Source organism: Babylonia areolata, chromosome 2 (assembly GCF_041734735.1).
Source record: "Babylonia areolata isolate BAREFJ2019XMU chromosome 2, ASM4173473v1, whole genome shotgun sequence".
NCBI lineage: Eukaryota > Metazoa > Mollusca > Gastropoda > Neogastropoda > Buccinidae > Babylonia > Babylonia areolata.
Window position 1 is genome coordinate 42,148,788 of NC_134877.1, and position 5,000 is coordinate 42,153,787.

Consider the following 5,000-nt stretch of genomic DNA (forward strand, 5'->3'; position numbering starts at 1 on the left):
GTTGAAAACTTAACGTATATTTATTGTAAGACCTTAAAAAAAGTCGTTTTTTCATTGCTCCAAAAAGCTGAAAACTTAAAGAATATTGTTTTAGACAGGGAAAATGTATCGTTTTAGTCATTGCTTCGAAAAGTTGAAAACTCAATGGATGTTGGTTAAGACAGGAAAAGGTGTTGTTTTGGTCATTGCTCCCCATAGTTAGGATATTTTTCGTTCGCCTACTTCTCGCATTGTACGTGTTTATGAATATTACTATAACCATGCAGTCTCCATTGATTTATAAATACGTTTTTTGTTGTTGTTTTTTTAGGTCACAGCGATCCTGAATCGTTGTACGAGAATGTTTTATTTATGAACCTTCTAGTAACGTACCAGCTGTCAGCTCTCTGGCCATGGTTATGCAGTTAAAGGTGTCAATGTATTGTCTGTAGGTAAAAGATGTGAACAAGTTTTTTGATGCTGCGTAAATCATACCGTCAGCAGCACGAAACTTATTGGTACACAAAACTCATCAGCCAGTCAGCACTGTGGACATCCATTAAGAATATCTGCTCTCATTGCTCATGTTTAAGACCAGTTTCCGTGGATCAGCAACCCATCTGCAGTCGCCCCGTATTCGTTGATGGCTGGTAACTTTTTTCTGTAAAGGGCAGTTTTGCCTTTTGAATCAATAGAATTGAGCTGGAAACTTTACCCCATTGCAACGAACGCAACAAAAAGCACGAACTTGGAAAGCAGTGTACATGACTGGTCAGTTCAGAGAACAAACTGGACAAAGAAGAGAAGGAAAAAAAAAAAAACAAAAAAAACAACGAAGAAAACGCCCAAAGGATTTCGTTCCAAGTTAAAAAAAAAAAAGTGAGCGCATAGTTCATCTCAATCTTTTACAATGATTGTCAAAAAATCACGCAGAGTAACACACATATAAGGATTTCAGGCATTGCATTATAAGTCAGACAAAGAAACTATCGAACCACTGTATCGATGTGACTAAGAGGGGGAAGAATGTAAATGCTGGCGTAGATGAATACATGGACAACGAAGGTAACCACAATGTACATGGTGTGATAAAAACACCCCAGCCGCCGTCTCAGCAAAAGCGAAATGTCTCACGCTGGCGTATTTCTGGCATTGTCAGCCGAACTCAAGAAAGATCCATGGATCTTCTTCTTTATTCTTCCAGCCACGCTAGATTTTCAGTCCGGTCAGGACAGCGAAGTCTGCGGTCCGTCGCAGGGACCCCGCCGGACCCACAGTTTTTCCTAGAGCTCCACAATGCCTGGCGTCCAGATCGTCGAAGGTTGTGCAGGACTACAGGATATGGGAAGGGGTCTGTGGGCCTGTGCTACAGGGGCACTGGTCAGCATGTGATATCTCAGACGGTAGAGATGGGAGAGGAGCTGACAGTGTCCCATTCGCAGTCTGAAGATTGTGACCTGTGCCACTCTGTCCAGCTCATGGATGCCGTCATTTTCGTCTTCCGGCCCGATGCCCAGACGCTGGCGCCATCCATGGATAAGACAAGCTAACGGAGTGGAGGCAAAGAGGATTGCGTTGAACATCGATGAAACTACACAGTAACCAGAAAGAATCGCTATTTCAAAACCTGGTTGAAAAGGAAGTCTTTGCGGACAATGTCAAACGTTACAACGTTGAATCAGCACAGAAGAAGCTGTCGTGTCACCAGAAGGAATCGTTGTTTTAAAGTCTGGTTCAAAAGGAATTCCAACAAAGCTCAGTTCTTGCTTCAGTACAAGGGGAGCTGACCGCGTGCCCTCTTGGGAAATTTGTCGTTCCTGCCATATATAATATATATGCATGCATTTATACATACATACATACGTGCACCCCCTCGCCTAGTCACACACACACCCACACGACTGCGCTGAGCTATAATACGTGGTCTTTATAAAGATAATCTTAAATTAAAACCCACATCTCCCACACAGCCATCTTCATCCCAACACCACCCCACCCCACACTCTCCTTCTTGCATCAAAACCCGCCGAAGACCTCCTGTCGAACTGCTGTAACATACTGGCCTTATCAAATCGACGGATGTCTGGGAATTCGCGGTCTAATGATTCAGCGCAATGCCAGTGGCACACATTCAGACAAGAATTATTGACAGTAAACTTGACATTACGAGGACTTCGACGCAGTTTCAGTTCAGTTCAGCGGTCAAATTTCACGTGTCTTCGTCATTGATGATTATTGACATTAGATATTAGTGTGGAGTGATGGACTAGAGGTAACGCGTCCGCCTAGGAAGCGAGAGAATCTGAGCGCGCTGGTTCGAATCACGGTTCAGCCGCCGATATTTTCTCCCCCTCCACTAGACCTTGAGTGGTGGTCTGGATGATAGTCATTCGGATGAGACGATAAACCGAGGTCCCGTGTGCAGCAAGCACTTAGTGCACGTAAAAAAACCCACGCCAACAAAAGGGTTGTTCCTGGCAAAATTATGTAGAAGATTCCACTTCAATAGAAAAAACAAATAAAACTGCTCACAGGAAAAAATACAAAAAAAAAAAAAAAAAAAAAAAAAGGTGGTGCTGTAGTGTAGCGACGCGCTCTCCCTGGGGAGAGCAGCCCGAATTTCACACAGAGAAATATGTTGTTATAAAAAGAAATACAAATACAAATAGACGATGAGTCACATTCCCGTATGTATTGCAGAAACTATATTTCTTCTCTCTCTCTCTCTTTCTCTCTGCTGGGATTTTCAAAAGCAGTAGATTTAATGTTTATAAAGCATTTTGTTAGTGTTCCCGATGTCAAAACCTATTCGCTGATGAATCGAGATAAACATTCAAAGTAGAATGCAGTTAAAGATGTATGTATTATCTATCTGCATTCTGTACTACTTACCTGAACGTATATCACTGGACAAAGTATGATCTTGTTCTTTGGTTTTTTTCCCTTCTTTTCAAAAGTGTATTTCTGACACCCTGTTATAAGATGTAATGGCCTATAAATGAATAAACCATTCATTCATTCTCTCTTCCTGCCTGTCTTGTTTCCGTTTACTATATATCTCTCTCCCTCTCTCTCTCTCTTTCCTCCCCCCTTCTCTGTCTTCACCTACACCCCGCCCCCCCTCTCTCTCCCCTCATACACATATCCCGTATATTGAATTTATCGAGGAGTTATTCATCCAAGTTTACTTACTTCTGTATGAACAATAATACATGCGATATCTATAGGATAATGCAGGCGTTATGCATACGATATGGTTTTCTTTGAGACACACTGCGGGGGTTATTAACGGTCACACATGTAAAAAGTTACACGTCTGTGTGATACTCTCTCTCTCTCTCTCTGTATGTGTGTGTGTGTGTGTGTGTGTGTGTGTGTGTGTGTGTGTGTGTGTGTGTGTGTGTGTGTGCGCGCGCGTGCGTGCGTGCGCGTCACTGAAACCTGACAGAATGTCACATGAAACGAATGATGAACACCGAAAGGTCAGCTCTCAGTCGGGTCAACCCAGGTAGCAATACTGTTCTACGAATGACACCGTGTTTGTAAAACGCTTACAGCTTAGTCTCTGACAGAAGATTATCACCATCACCTGTCAGCATTTATATCTTTCTCTTTGCAAAGCCTTGTTAATTAGCGTCGGACAGTTTGTTAATGAAGAATGCACAGATACAATTTTCCTTGCAGTTACACATAATGTTACACCTGAAGAATATTTGGTATTCCTTGTACGAGACCAGATTATTGATCTGACTGGAATATTTCATGTGCACTTGGGCAAAACATAAACATAGTCCACTACTTTAGTTAACTGTAAAGATTCATTGTCAGATATGGATTTGTCCGGCCGTAGTGACGCCTCCTTGAGTAACTGAACTGATCTCCATGTTGTTTACTTGTCTATGTTGTGATAATGCTCCTGACCAAATTTCTCTAGCTGGAGATAATAAAGTTATTCTTATCTTCTTGTCTTATCTTATCATAGTCGGGGAAGGGCTTCATAAACAAAAACAGTCATGTTAAAAACTGTTTAATTTATTTTCAAAATATTCTGCTCTCCAAAATAATTGGATATGTCATTTCGCTTGAAACCACAGTGTGATGGGACCCAGCAGAAGTTTGTCCCAATTTAACGCATGTATTAAGTACTTTATAAATGACGTAAATCTTTCCTGGCTTTACAATACCATCATTGTCATACTGATTTATGCAAATTAGTACATTACTAAGGCTAACGATATGGTATAAGTCTGTGTCAAATAAGCGATTTAATGAACCAGTCTGTATCGTATATAGGTCCAACGAGAAGAATGAAAGTAACCTTCCATAACGTGGAATTTCGTGCATTCAAGTGTGGTGTGACAAACCCAAACCCACTATTTCATGACTGTAAGAGACCAAAAGGATAACACACACACACACACACACACACACACACACACACACACACACACACACACGCACACACACACACAAACAAACAAACAAACACACACACACGAGATCTTGAGGGGGAAAAAAATCCCGGTTTACAAGCGGGATTCGAACCTGCGGACGCTCGTTTCCTCATCGGGCTCATCACTTCGAGATCACACAACGTGCATGACAGCATTGCAGCCATCTATTGATACAATGCATACTGCAGGATTTTCTTTTTATTATTTTTTTTTTTATAGCAGAGTAATGAACCAGTTAACCAGTGACTGGAAATACGAAAACGCCTTAAAAAAAATCAAGCAAGCAAAGAGCAAACAGGCAAACAGACCAGCCAGCCTCGCCACTCCGGGTGGTTTGAATGATGGCGATGGAAGCAAGTCATTAGCGAGAGGAAGGCACGGGTGAAGAGCTGCATGTCTCCACTCCATTCATAGGAAAATAATCATAACATGGAGAAAACCATACGTGGAGGCACGGAGACACACACACACACACACACACACACACACACACACACACACACACACACACACACACACACACAGAGACAGACAGAGACAGAGACAGACAGACAGAAAGACAGAGAG

At 42.0% G+C, this 5,000-nt stretch overlaps 1 protein-coding gene across 2 annotated transcripts in view; it reads left to right on the forward strand.

The window, feature by feature from the left end:
• The window catches only part of LOC143301504 (5-hydroxytryptamine receptor 1D-like), a 167,665-nt gene that overhangs the window by 95,880 nt on the left and 66,785 nt on the right, over positions 1–5,000 (forward strand). The gene's annotated exons all lie outside the window — the stretch shown is intronic.